Here is a 15284-nt window from a genome sequence, read left to right as displayed (position 1 = left end):
GTGAAAAAAATATTGATGGCGGTAATGTATTCCAGTGTGTTGTTCCTAGACTGTACATCACCCTTTCACAAGCTACCTTGTGAGCTATCTCTGAAGCTTATAAAAAAATTAAAGAAATAATGACCACATTATCCGTGGGCATAACACACCTCGTGACCACCTTTGCATACCTTTGAGAATTGTGAGGAAAGTTAAAGAAGCAGTGACCATAGTGTCTTCAGCCCCTACACAAGTTATAGCAGCCTTCCGTGTATACTTCTGAGGTTAAGGGAATAATCATGACACAGTCATCACCCCCCACACCTCCACCCCACAAGCTTACAGCAGCCTTCTCTGCACATCTCTGAGCACAGCCAAATTTAGAACAGGTGTAGTTCGAGGCCACAGTATGTCCATGTCAGAAATCCACTCCCACAATCTCAGATGGGCTATCAGGTGTTGATATTCTTTGTTGCATTTTACTGATTATTTTTGAAAACTAATGACTTATTAGCTGTTTTAGATTAGCACCCACAAGTGCTATATATTTACCCAGCAATATTGTTTGCCTATAGCTAAAAAGCTGTGTATTGTGTTTTACATGTGCAGGCACTGACACTGCTCCATGTAAGTCTGTTTTGTCATTAGATGAATGGACACATGGACCTACTGCATGCTGTCCTTCAGGAAAAATAGCACAAATGCAGTTTCACTTAAGATATGTCTATGGAGTGAGGGAGGAGACCAGAACACATGGATAACCCCACACAGGGGCTTGCAGTCTGCACATTAGAAAAGGATCAGACTAAAACGTAACCATTTACCAGAAAGTGTGAAATTGCAAAGTTCCTCACTATACCATTGTGCCAGTGATCAATTGCTTTTTCATACATCCTGCTCCTGCAAAACCATGAAAGATAGCTACCTAGCATCTGCAATGCTGATGTAGTCCTAAGTGCACTGCATCCCCATCACATGCATACACACCATATATGTCACACACACACAATGTAGATGTCTCATTTAGCAAAAAAAAGTTATACGAAAAAAATGGCCATTATTGGCTAACTCTGATTCTCAGTGATATATCAGAGGAAAAAATATATATATATTTATATATATATATATATATATATAAAACAAAAGGCAAAAATATGGCAAAATCGGGAACATTCTGCAAAAGTAAGTACAGATGAAAAATACACCACCAATGACATTTTTTGCTTTATTCCATGACTTTTGTGCCAAGATGAGGAACATTGTGTCTGTTTAAAAATGTAAAGTAGAACAGCAATGAAATGCTGCCGTCATGTTCTTTTGCATTAATAAGCCCTGAAAGACTGCAGCTTTAGGATGCTTGATGAAAACGTCAACTTGCACCAAAGTTTTCCAAATGGAATGCAAAAGTGCAATAGATATAGATATCAAATCTTGTTTACCGGCTTTTTGACTACCACATGTTTTTGTATAACAGTCAATAAGTACTTTGCAAGCAACCTTCTTGTGGGCTGTTTCATTCCGTTTGCAATGCTTTGTAGCTGAAATTTAGGTATTTATCATGATTCCTTGCTGTCCAAGCACACTATTGGTTGCTAAAGATCAGGCATTTCTATGAAGTATTTCCTGTACTAAAAAGATGCCCACACATCCATTTTATTACCTTCTGAGGAATGGCACTGAAAAGCAATCTAAAAGGCTGTAAGTAATCATTCATTTCACTTGAAAGCAGGGGATCTGGAAGATTGCAACTAGAGGCAGGCTTCCACTTTGTTCACTCTTTTTTGTTTTGCCAGCAAGAAAAAAAAAAAAAAAAAAAAAAAGAGGTAGACAGTAGAATTAGCTTGACACTCCAAGCTGCCCCAGAAAAGCACCAACATGTACCTATACTTATGGCTGAACTACTATTGTTTTCTTTGGTGTACCCTCAGCAGCTGGTCAACCCTGGGACCCACAGCTGCCGCATGTTTCACGTGAGCCTAATGCCACCTATGTTTAACAGTTATCTGCTTAGTAGATGGTTTATGACTACAATTAGGATACATGGAGTACTACTTTTTTAAATTAGTTAAAAATTCTGCAGCTTTGGACGATACTGAATTGGACAACTGACCCATTCACTAGCAAGAACACAAGTGCTCCATTCGTTTTCTGCAGTATGAACTTTAAAAATTTCATTATAAATAATTTCTGGGATTTTCTTGCCTGCATTATAATTATTTGATTTTATGACTTTCTGTTGGTTTGGACTGTTAGGAAATATGTTTCACTAACTTGTTAATGTAGCTGTACAGATGCATGTCTATAATTTTTCAGACCTGGTGTAAAGGCACAGTAAGGCCATGAAATGTACTGATTTTAAACTAATTTGCAGTTTTCTTTTCTGAACGCCCAGTCCCTGACAGAACTCATTTAGATGTTCTTCATTCCACATTGCTGCAGTCCTAACTATTGGGTAGTCCGCTGTCCAGTCGGCCCGAATACCAAAGTATATGGCTGACGTCGGTCAGGGCGCATTAGACTGACGTCAGTACGTCAGGGTACTAATGCGCATGACCGACGTCATATCCTCAGTCTTTTTTGCCGCATGGTCCGATGCAGAAGCAATTTTGCGAGTGCAGGTTGGCGTTCTGAAAGTTTCTGAAGTCAGAGTTTCAGACCGAATCAAAGTTGGCTAAGTACCCCGTTGGGGAATATTTTGGTTTTTTCTTGCCTCAGTATTTAACCGGATGTCAGCAAAAGTGAATAACTGTATTTCTTATGGGAAACAGATACCTCATAGGGATTACCATACTTTGTGTATACCTTGTTTAGGGCCTGAGCACGACGTTGTTGGATGCCGCTCTTGTGCTAGATTTAACAAACGCACTATTAAGAGAAGGTTAGACTGTGCTAGGTTAGTTTTGGGAAGCGTTGTAATTATAAAATGCCGCCGGATGCTCCGGCCGCTTCGGCCAAAAAGCGCAAGGACAAAACAGCAAAGCCTAGAGTGGAAGAACCGACAGTCCCAGACGTCGGTTCTTTAGAAGGCTCAGTGGAGCCGGAGGTTCTGCCAGGAGTTTCTTTGGAGTCTCAGGGAGAGACTTTACTGTTACAGGATGTATCCTCTCAGGAAGTAGGCCAGGCTGAGGGGGCTTCTCAGGTGGCTGTTCTTCCCTCTCTTCCTAAGGTGGTTAGAGCCTCACCTTCTGTTTCCAAGGCTTCTTTGAGAGGCAGGCCAAGTTTAGCTTCAGTGGGGGTTTCTCCTAGTGCTTCAGGGTCTTTGCCTAAGAAACATATGCTTAAAATGGCAGAGGATTTGATTACTATGATTAGAGATTCTATGCCCCCTCCTGATAAGAGGCCTAGGGTAGAACCTGAGTTTGAGAGTTTTGAGCAATGTTCGGAGGCTTCTGAGTCTTCGGCTGAAGACTTGCAGGAGTATCCTCCTTATTCTGATTCTGATGTGGATGATTCTACTCCTTCAGCTTCTCCTCCTGAGGATTTCTCATTTTCAGAGACTCTGCATTCCATGAGGGAGCATTTTAAATGGGAAGGTCAAGATTTCTCTGATTCCAGGAAGAGGCTTAGGGAATTCTTGTTTCTACCCCAGCATAGGCCTTTAGCTATACCTCCTGTTCTGAATGTAGTGGAAGATGTTTTGCAGAGGCTTCCTGAATCCTGATTCTTTGCCTCCTGCCCCAGTTAAACCGGATAGGTACTATAGGGTGCCTGAAGCTCATAAGTATCTTTTAAGAGTCCTAGGGCAGACCCGAAACTGTCTCTCAGGGGCCTAAAGGTGTGAAGGCCTCTGTTGTTAAAAATCCTGTCCCTCCTGATAAAGAGGCAAGGGCTTTGGATAGATGGGGAAAGAAAGTGTATACTTCTTCCACTTTAGCCATGAGGGCGTTGAATTGTCAGTTTCACATGTTAAAATATCAGAATTATCTCCTTTCACAATTGAAATCTAAGGTGGATGCTCTGGCGGAAGGTATTGAGTGTAAAGAGTTGCAGGATTTAGTTCATGTGTCTGAACAGGTGGGTAAACATTCCTTGCAGTGTGGTTTTGATACTGTGCAGGCCTCCTCGAGGGTGGCTGCCACTGGTTCTGTTCTTCGTAGGCACGCCTGGTTGAGAGATCAGAATTTAGCTGAGCATGTTAAGACAAGGATTTTGGATGCTCCTTTACAGTCTGATGTGTTGTTTGGTTCGCCTGTGGAAGCAGTTTTAAAGAAAATGGAAGACAAGGCTAAGTCTATGCAAACTGTTAAGTATTTTTTGCAGGTGCAGCCTCCAAAGTTTAGTAGAAATTGGCCTACTAAGGGATGGACATATCCTGCTTATGATTCCCAGTCTAGGGGTAGGTCTAGACGTGGTAGGGGCAGAGCTCAAGGTTCTTTTAGGCCTAGAACAGGGAGTTCACCTGCTCAGACTTCTGGTGAGGGCAGGGGTCAGTCCTTTCGTAAACAGACCCAATGACCTGCCTTTTCAGCTGCCAGTACATTCTCGCCTGGCAGCACCTTTGGGAGGAAGGCTGTCTCTTTTCAAAGAAAATTGGGATTTAATTACCCAAGACAGATGGGTTCTGGATATCATTCACCACGGTTACAGGTTTTATTTGCATACCTTGCCTCCTTTCAAAGGCATGCCAGACATTCCTCCTCTACAAAGACAAGAGGCTCACAAGCAAATTTCTCTGTTGCTCCAAATAGGGGCCATTCAGCCAGTTCCTGTGCCAGAAAGGGGCCTAGGATTTTATTCTTGCCTGTTCCTAGTACCGAAGAAGGGGAACACGTGGAGACCAATTTTGGATTTATCTATCCTCAACACTTATCTGGACATTCCCAAGTTCAAAATGTTGACGTTACAACAACTTTTACCTCTGCTGGGCAAAGATCACTGGATGGTAACTTTAGATCTCAAGGAAGCTTACCTTCATGTGCCTATAAGACTAAGTTGCAGGAAGTATCTGCGTTTTCGAGCTGGAAATTCTCATTATCAGTTCTCTGCATTGCCTTTTGGCTTATCCACTGCGCCCAGAGTATTCACAAAGGTTCTGGCTCCAGTGATAGCTTACTTCAGGCTAAAAGGAATTCAAATCTATCCTTACTTGGACGACTGCCTGATTCTAGCTCAAGAAAAGGAAGACCTTCTACAACATTTGGATTATGTCATAGCAGTGCTAAGATGCCTAGGGTATTCTGTGAACGAAATAAAGTCCAGTCTAGTACCCTCTCAAGACATGTGCTTTCTGGGTGTGAGACTGAATACAGCAGCCCAGATGGCCTTTTAACCCCGGACAAACAAAAGAATCTTTCAAGTTACTTCCATCAACTATCTCTTCAGTCCGGGCTGACTGCAAGGACAGTCCTTCAAGCCTTAGGGTTCATGGCATCTTGTATTCTGGTGCTTCCCAATGCCAAACTGCATATGAGGAAGCTGCAATGGTATCTCAAAAATGTATGGACACAGCACTGCCAGGATTTGGACACTGTCATTCAAATAATACCTTGCATTCAAAAGGAATTCTTGTGGTGGGCTCAGGAATGTCACCTAAACAAGGGACTCTCTGTGACCCGGCCAGAGGCGAGTCAGATTCTAACGACAGATGCCTCAGACATTGCTTGGGAGCTCATCTAAATGGAAAGTGGATACAAGACAAGTGGCCTGCCAGACTACAGCATCTACATATCAACATGAAAGAGATGTTAGCAGTCCAGTTTGCATTAATGGCTTTCAAGGAGTTACTTCTTCCAGGGCAGGTGTTGATTCTAACAGACAACACAACTGTCATGTGGTACATCAACAAACAAGGGGAACACATTCTTACCCATTGTGCAGGCAAGCAATGATTTTATGGGAGACTGCGCTCAGCTTGCAACTAACTCTTCAGGCAAGGTTTCTGCCGGAGCACAGAACTCCTTAGCAGATGTGTTAAGCAGACAAATCATGGATCCCCACGAGTGGAAACTGGATCTTCATGTATTTCAAAATTGACAGTGTCATGGGGAACTCCAGACATAGATCTGTTCGCTTCTCCACTAAACCACCAGCTGCCAAAGTTTTGCACAAAGAGGTTTCATCACACAGCTTGGAAAGTGGATGCTCTTTCTTTCAGTTGGAAAAATCTTCATGTGTATGCTTTTCCACCTCTGCCTCTTCTTCCAAAGGTGCTTCTAAAGGTCAGACAAGACAAGCCAAGGATGATTTTAATAGCTCCAGATTGGCCTCGGCAGCACTGGTACCCATTACTGAGGAGTCTGGTAAGGAAGCCTCCATGGCCTTTACCCTTGATTCCACACCTGTTGTCTCAGAGGGACGGTCACCTGCTCAATGTCAAGCTTCACTCTCTTCATCTAACAGCCTGGCATATTCTGTTTTGAAAGACAGCAGGTCTCAACTTCCTCAACAAGTTTTAAATGTGATTATGGAAGCTAGAAGACCTAGTACAAGGAAAGTGTACGCAGAAAAATGGAACAGATTTTTATTTTGGAGTGCAGCAAACAATTTGGAGATTTCTGAGCCTAATTTGAGTGTGGCTCTTCAATATCTTACTGAGTTATTGGACAAAGGTTTGTCTTTCTCTTCCATTAAGATTCATGCTGCAGCAATTTCAGCTCACTATGATTGTGACCCACCATTGTTTTCGCATCCTTTGTTCAAGCAATTTCTTAGAGGGCAAAGAATATAAGACCCCACGTAGAGCTCCTACTCCTGCTTGGGATCTCAATTTTGTGTTGGAGAAACTTACTCTACAACCTTTTGAGCCTCGGCTACTGCTGAATTGAAATACTTGTCATGGAAGACTGCTTTTTGTTGGCCATTACTTCTGCAAGAAGGGTTTCTGAGTTGCAGGCCCTTATGGCGGTAGAGCCTTTTTGATTTTTCATAAGGATAGGGTATCTTTACGTACTAATCCTTCCTTTATGCCTAAGGTGGTTTCTAGTGTGGCTTTAAACCAAACTATTCATTTGCCTACTTTTATGCAGTTCCCCAAAATAAAGGGAAAAGATTTTGCACACTTTAGATGTACACAGGCAATTGCGTTATTATTTGAGCAGGACTAAGGATTTTAGGCAGTCTCAGCAGTTGTTTGTTTCTTTTGCTTTGAGTTCGCAGGGCAAGCCTGTGTCAAAACAAACTATTTCTAGGTGGATTGGGTTTTGCATTGCATTTTGTTATTCCCATCATGGCAAGGAGATTCCAGCTGGGATTAGGCCTCATTCCACTAGGGCTACTGCCACTTCAACAGCATTTCTAAGGGGGGTGGCAACTAAGGATATTTTGGAGGCAGCTACTTGGAGTTCAGTGCATACTTTCTCTAAGCATTATCACCTTCCTCTCTACTCTAAGTCTAGGGCTGGTTTTGACACAGCTATTTTGCAAGGCATGTTGTCAGTTCCTGCTTCCTTATGATTTGCCAGCCTCCCTTACCTCTGCTTTGGGATTCTACCCAATAGTTAGGACTGCAGCAATGTGGAATGAAGAACATAGTACAGTTTTGTACCTACCATAAATGTAGATGTTCGAGGATCCACATTGCTGCAGTCCAATTTACCCTCCCTCCTTCCCTCTGTGTTTAGGGGTGGTTGTGTAGGTGAGGTTATATTCTGGTAATTTTGTATATATTGTACATATTTTTGGTGCAGGTATGTTTGGAGTTTTTGGTTTTGGCCTTATCTTTTCAGGGTCTTCTGACATCTGGGGCAAGAAAAGACTGAGGATATGACGTCGGTCATGCGCATTAGTACCCTGACGTACTGACGTCAGTCTAATGCGCCCTGACCGACGTCAGCCATATACTTTGGTATTCGGGCCGACTGGACAGCGGACTACCCAATAGTTAGGACTGCAGCAATGTGGATCCTCGAACATCTACATTTATGGTAGGTACAAAACTGTACTTTTTGTGTTCTTTCTGTGATTTAACAATGTTATAATAAATTTCAAAACAGTACTATTGCTTGTAAACTACAGTTTAAACTCGTTAGGTATCAATGACTGAAGACAGAATTTGTACTGCTGTGACTTTACCATTGTATTTTTTAGAAAAAAAAAATGTTTCATAGAGACAAACACATAGAGTTGGCAGGATACCTGCATTTATGCTCTATTATATGCTATAGCTAAGCTAGTCCTTTTCAAGCTTGTTTCATGGTACCCCTACTTAGTGCAACTGCTTTTTCCTGCTTCTAGAGAGCACTGGAGTTCTTCAATCCTACTCCCTACCCACCACTAAAAAGTGTTATATCTTTGTGGTGGAATCCGTAATATCATTTACATAAATTATACTAATGAGAGAGAGAGAAACATAGCGGCTCTGTATGACTCTTCTCCTGAAACCTATCAAAAAATTGTACTCGTGTGGCACTACAAATTCTGTGTTTATTAGGTGTTGCTTCGTTATTTCCTAACAAAAAGTTCTCAGTTTAGGCAGTTTATATAACAAAAATGCTTCCTTTGAGTTAAACTTCATAGACCTGACCTAAGTATCAGTGTAACATGACTAAGGCTGGATACATTTGTCACCTTATCTGTACATAACCATTATAAGTCAAAGTCACTGACATCACAAAAGGGGAAGAAATGACTACTGCTGTTAAACACTCCATCACTAATCTTAAAAACATCCCTTAGCGATAGCAATCATAAATGAAACAGTATTGTTTATGAATCCCATGCATCTCATTCCCTTAACTATGAATTTGTCTTAGATTTTAGCTACCCTTTCATCTGAAGCGGCCGTTAGTGGTGCAATGGAGGATGTCTTAAAACTGTTAAAATACAAAAATGCATTGCTTTTTGAAGAAATAAATGTACACTGGGAGAAAAGTAATTTCCTTCCACATAAAATATTAGCAGAATAAGGTTACTCAGCATATCAGTCCAAATCCTATAACAGGGAAGCACACAATCTTGGACTGGTTTTGCATCGTTACTCTTTAAGACTCCAGACACTAGTGGTCAACAATCTTATGCTCAATGGGCTCTCTGTCATTGCATTCATATGTTCAGTCAGGATTTAACATCTGAATGGGGAAGTCATCATTTGAGTTTTCACCAAAAGTCAGCTGAGGAATGTACTGGCATGCATTGGATGGTCATGTGTATTATTACAGGGTAATGGTCATACAGATGTAGGATAACTTAATCAGTATGATGTTGCCCCTACAGGAAACACTTTACCCCAACAATAATACCTCAGTATCATATTACACATCCACAAAACTTACAACCCCTGAAATTATTCCTCAGTGCGATGCAACCTTCTCACTAATTTTTCCTCAGTTTCATGCTAACCCAGTAAGAAAAATACTTACCCCTACAGTGTGTTACAAGTATTATGGTAAACCTCCAGAAAATATTCTGTCACTACAATTCCTCAATTTCATGCTGCTTTTCCTGGAAACATATTACTCCAATATTAATCCCTGTCCTTGAATCATTTTACAACTCTGCAAAACATACTAACCTGGCAGTGATTCCAAAGTAGCACATTACCCATCCAGACAACATACACCCCCTGTAATATTCCCCTGTTATCACTTTACCCCACAGTAACACCCTCATACTGTTACCCCTCCAGGAAACATACTCATCCAAAGTACCACTACAGTATCAAGTTTACCCCTTTAGGAAATGTACTACACTTTGAGTATCATGCTTTCTCTTTAGGAAACATACTAAACCTATAATAAATACTACTTCAGTATCATGATACCTCTACAGGAAACCTGTTATATAATACTACTTCCAAGTCAAGCCATACCTCCGTACAGTCCCCTACAATGCTACAGGAATATTATGTCACTTCTCTAAGAAGCATACTACCATCTTAAAATACTTTCTCATTATAATGTTACTTCTCTAGAAAACATTTTACCCTCTACCATACTTCCTTAGTATCCAGTTACATCTTCTGAAAACATCCTATGCTTTGCAGCACTTGCTTTGTACTACAGCTGCTAGCCTATAAAATGTACATACTACTCTTGCAATATGTGGTCAGTATCGTGTTATCCCTACAAGAAACATGCTATTGCTGGAGTTCTTACCCCCTGCAGGTAGCATAGTAGCTCCACAATGCTTAAGTATTATGCATCCCTTCAGATAACTTGCTGTCCCTATAATACTTCCCGAGTATCATGTTACCCATTCAGGAATCATGTATGCCTATTACACATCTTCACTGTCATGTTATCCCACCAGGAAACACGCAACTGCACAGTACATCTTCATTATCCTCTTTGTTTCCCTCAAGAAAACATGTTATTCTTGCAAAACAAATAGAATATACAACAATCCCATTGCATGGATTAATACTGAACTCCTTCAGGCTTTTTTTTCTCTCACAAGGAAACTTGGCATAAATGTAAAAGTTACTTCTTGCAGGTACATCATGACTACTACTGTTTGATTAGGAAACAGTGCAAAAAATAACCATTAAAGTCAACCATTGTTTCTAAGGCAGAGGCAGAACAATTCTACAAGTAGATGAAGAGAAATGAATAAATCTTGCATGTACTACAAAAACCTCTGCCACATTCTCCCTAACTGATGAAATGATATTTATATCAGAACCAAGATGTACACTTGAAGTATGCGAAGATGCCTTTGTCACCCACATTAGTAACAATACCCATGTCTCCTGCAAGAAACCAGCCTTACAGAGTGAAGCATATTTGAATGTTCAAATGACTTGCATTTCAATAATGTTTCAGTGTTTGGATTGAATGAAGGATGCAGGAAGAGAGGTATCCAGCTGACTTCTATGAGGTAATGGTCAAAATGGCCATTTCTCCAAACCAATTATCCATGCTATTTTTAAACACTGACATATATTCTGAACCCTATATTTTCAGAGGTACTGAGTCTGAAATTGGTCATTTGTAATCAGCGTTTACCCTAGTCAACAAATTTAATAAAAAAAACTTATTCTAACATCTAGTGCAGTAGTGGAAAGAGCATATACCACTTGGCTTGTTTTTGTTCTGTTGTGGGTTGGCATAATGGTTAACTGTTTACTTCTCAGACCAGAGGTATCGAGTTTGATTCTCGCAAAGGGAAAATTGGACAGGATTAAAATTCTGTGCAAGAGCAGCTAGGCAGGTACTTGCCTAAGTGTTTTTTTTTCCCTTCAGATCAATAATTACCAGCATAGGTTCATAGATTAGTACTAGGCTAACTGCCCTTGTCAGCCATTTTAAGCCTAGCCAATTATCCCTTGTGAGACTCGAACCCTGCACCGTGTGTTTGTAAGTCAAACACCTTAACCATTAGGCCACCCTCCTAACTAAAAGCATATTGTCATTTCCATGTGTTTCTGATAAGATACATAATGTTACTTCTGTATACCCATATTAAGTCCCCTTTTTATAAATGGTAATGGACGGAATCACATTTCAAAGATATTGTAAGTGATCAAGTGGTTTTAAATTTCTCAGACTTTGAAATACCTTTGTTACAATTCACCTTGGACAACTCATTAATGTTGTTCACTCCACTGATACAGTGTCTGAGCTTTGGAAAATTATAGATATACAATTCCAACTCCAGGCTCTGGTTCAAACAACAGACCTGACTGTCAAAGATCAACTGTTCTGCTGTCTTCACTATTTAAAAACTTTGTAATGGTTGTCTTATCAGTAAACATATCTTGACTTCTGTGGCCAGTTAACCAAACAACAGTATGGCTGTATTAATGTTTACAGTACTGTTATTGTACTTTATCCGATATATAATTTTAATTACTGAAAGTAAGACATCTGAGAAGCAAAGTTTTGGTTGATCTGCCCAGGGCTTGATCCAGTTAACCACATTCTGATTGCTGAAGAATTCTTCTATGGTGTTACTCCTCCTCCCAGTCATTGGTTCTCTTAGGCTTCAAAATCCATACTTTTGAGTTATATTTTAGCAATGCTAGTCTCAGCTATGATACAGAATGTCTAGCCTTCCAGAGAATTGTCATGAGAGCACTTTTATTACTCGCTACATATACACACTCACATTTTACTAGTGCAGAAGAAATATGTTCTTATATGCTAATGATGCCGTTATCAAGGCCTCTGAACACTCCACTTAGATGATCACAACTCCCCTGAGCAATAAAAATATAACAAAATGATTCAGTACTAATAGGCTTGGGTCTATGGCACTGGATCGAAAAGTCCTTTCATCAAATGGCTTTTAAATCAGAAATGCCATTAATAGACGTCGCTTTCGTGAGATTGCAGTACAGTGAAGATCTGAAAATTTTCCCTTTCCATACTAGTGCGATCTCGGAGTTAATATATATATATATGTATATATATATATATATATATATATATATATATATATATATATATTTAGTGGGGGGGTGCAGCCCCCCACAGAATTGACTTCTATTAATGGCATTTTCGGTTTAAAAGCCGTTCGATGAAAGGACTTTTCAATGCCATAATATAGACCCATAGGCCTAAAGGTCAACCTTAGCAAAGCAAAAAGAATACTTTATGGAAATCAGAAATGTTTTAACATGGTCACAGAAAATTTGTTCACTGCTACTGATGAAAAACCTTTGGAGATATCAATGTACAGATACTTAGGAATTTGGATAGACCTTTTCATTTATCACTCATATAATCTGGATTCTAAAATCCTAGTATTGCTGCAAGATCTATCAAATGGTAAATACTCTACTCAGTAAAATAAGTAAGTGCTCTGTTAGGCCAAGACTGCTATAACCAATCCCCATGAATGTAGCTTCACTGTTAAGGCAACCTTCACAGACTACTGTATAGAAGCTGCAAATAATGCTGAATAAAAATCTACTGATTTATCATTGGAACACAAGAGAGAGAACATCACTGCCCCAACAAAGTACTGTAGGTGGCTACTTATGAAACAGATTTACCCTTCCTTCCTTAAAATCCTTCTTTTGAAAAATTATTCAACTGGTCATTGAAGTTGCTTTAAACACTTCCTAGTTGTCAAAGCTTTCTGGTGAACTCCAACATTGTTGTTCTCAGCTTCTGAGCACCTGGAGGAAACCCACACAATTGCAGGGAGGACATGCAGACTCCACACAGAAGGCACTCCAGCCAAGAAGTGAACCAGAGAACTTCTTGTGAGGTGACAATGCTACCGCTGCACCACTGCGCCGCCACTGGAGTAAGATCTTGCTGGTGTCTAATATATATAGAGAGAGACAGAATTAAGTATTACTGTTACTGACTACTCTTAAGATGGATTAATGTTCTTTTCATTTAGTTTTACATGTTTTTTATTCCTGTTTTGGATAACTGTGTGAATGGGCCCTTGTGGTCCAGTTTGTGTACTTACAAAATAAATAGCTTAATTAACAGTATATACTTAAATGTGGCTTATTTTGATCCGGGTTTCAATGACATTTCTTGCTTTTGACTTGTTTTTCCTGTTTCTAATTGCAGTTCTGCTGGAGCCACGCAGCCTAACAGATTTTCAAATGAAGCATTCAGTACCTCAACTCTGTCACCGGCTGGATTTACCCCATCTGATTTTCTGTTCCAGGTGTTTGACTTGGTGGACATCAATATTCTGTTAACCACAAGGTCAGTATTTCCTTATGAGCATTGCCTTTTGTCCTTGAGCTCTTTTGAGTGAGTGAAGTTTTGCAGCTATGACAATTGTGAGATGTGCGTAAAGGTGAATCCACATCACGCAGTCTTGTAGTGGAAATTAAGAAATAATGTTGTGATAAGGTAGCAATTTGTATCACATAAGAACTTAAGTGCAAAATATACCCAAAACTAGGAGACTTTGGCTTTTTGGCCTGAGGACTGAGTTAAAAACCTTTGTTCTTAATGCATGTAAGCACTAATTACTGAAACAATTATTTTTACCTGAAACCTGTGCATATACTTCCCATGATGGTTTCTTCATGAAAAAGAGGTTTGGAAATACTTCTGTCTACAGATGTGTCTCTGCTCACTTCCTATATTATCAATATCTTGTGAGACTTCTATTCTCATTCATAAAACAAGACAAGTAGTTTATTGAACCTAAAGAACTTTTATTAGTAGTAAAATGTATTTATGGTATAATGAGCAACACCTGACTTAATGTCATAGAGGTTGCAATTGGATGAAAGTGGTTTGTTTGGTAAATTATAGAGCAGTTTAGGTATAATTTATGTATAGAAAGAAGCATTAAGAAGCACAGTATAAAATGACCTGATTCATTTGAGAAAAAAAAGCAAATAATTTAGTGTATGAGTTGCACATTGTGAATAAACATTTGGATTAAACCTTAGTGTCTTTCTACTTTGTTTGCATTGAACCATTCACTTTTAGCTGAGATTTAATTTTCACTTACTTTGAGGCCATTTTTCTGCATCTGTGATACAGGTCAAAAGACAAAAAATATTTCAGGACTAGAACTTCATGCTACCATGAAAGATGTTGCTAATGTTTTGCTGAAATTCTCATAAATGTGTGCTGTTCTCTATCAAAATCATGAATAACTCAGAACAGTGGAGGAGTTTGTCCTCACAGTCTTGTTTATGTGCTCTCTCTTTTCTCCTCCTGTCTTTCCCATTCATGATGACACCATCATATCTTTTTTGTTGGACATGTGGGGCCTTGTGCAACCATTTTTATATGCCCGTTGTCTACTCATCTCATGTTAAGGACACTTAAAAATGTTTTTGAAGTGCTTTAAGATGTTAAGTGTGTTCAGGGTCTTTGGATATTTTGATAACTGCCTAAGAGATGCTGAATGATGTCTAAGCCATAAGCATTCTCCTAACGTTGGTGAAATGTCTGTTAACTTTTAGTTAGTGCTTAGAAAGACATGAGCATTTTGTGAAAAATGTTAGTACTTTCCATTTCTGGTTATTGCAATGTTCCATGTTCTTTTCAGTTTTGTGAAAGAGACAAGGTGTATGCTATTTCTGGTGGTCATAAGCTTTATTTTCAGTGCACCATGCCATGAAGTAATTTGATTTCTGGAATGCTCATTTTCATATAGTAAGCTGTAATACATTTTTGTTTAACAAAATTGATCAGATATGTTTATATATTTCTGTGTTTTCTAGCAAGACAAAGGTGTCAACATGTACTACAACATGCACCCCCCCTCCAAGCAAACATCTTGGTTGCTTCTTTTCTTGTCATACTAAGTCTGAATCCCAAGAATGGACACAATATACCTGAATTTCTCCTGTCTCCCTTTTCAGTATTCTTAAGACCTTGATGACTAACATGGCATTCACAAACAGAGAACACAATGGTGTAAATGCAGCAGTATACCCAGTGTTGTAAGTCATTAATAACCATACACAATTCATAAACTATGGAACAATAGTGCCA

General features: G+C 39.6%; 1 long non-coding RNA gene across 1 annotated transcript in view; it reads left to right on the top strand.

The window, feature by feature from the left end:
* LOC122790084 overlaps positions 1–15284 on the top strand; it is a 1107046-nt gene that overhangs the window by 822768 nt on the left and 268994 nt on the right. The window contains exon 2 of the long non-coding RNA XR_006362920.1: positions 13386–13526. This is a non-coding gene — a long non-coding RNA (uncharacterized LOC122790084). The remainder of the gene's footprint in view (positions 1–13385; positions 13527–15284) is intronic.

Source organism: Protopterus annectens, chromosome 15.part0 (genome assembly GCF_019279795.1).
Source record: "Protopterus annectens isolate FY-2018-M chromosome 15.part0, PAN1.0, whole genome shotgun sequence".
Classification (NCBI taxonomy): Eukaryota; Metazoa; Chordata; order Ceratodontiformes; family Protopteridae; genus Protopterus; species Protopterus annectens.
Note: the sequence above shows the minus strand (reverse complement) of the source record. Positions and strands in the feature narration are given on the sequence as shown.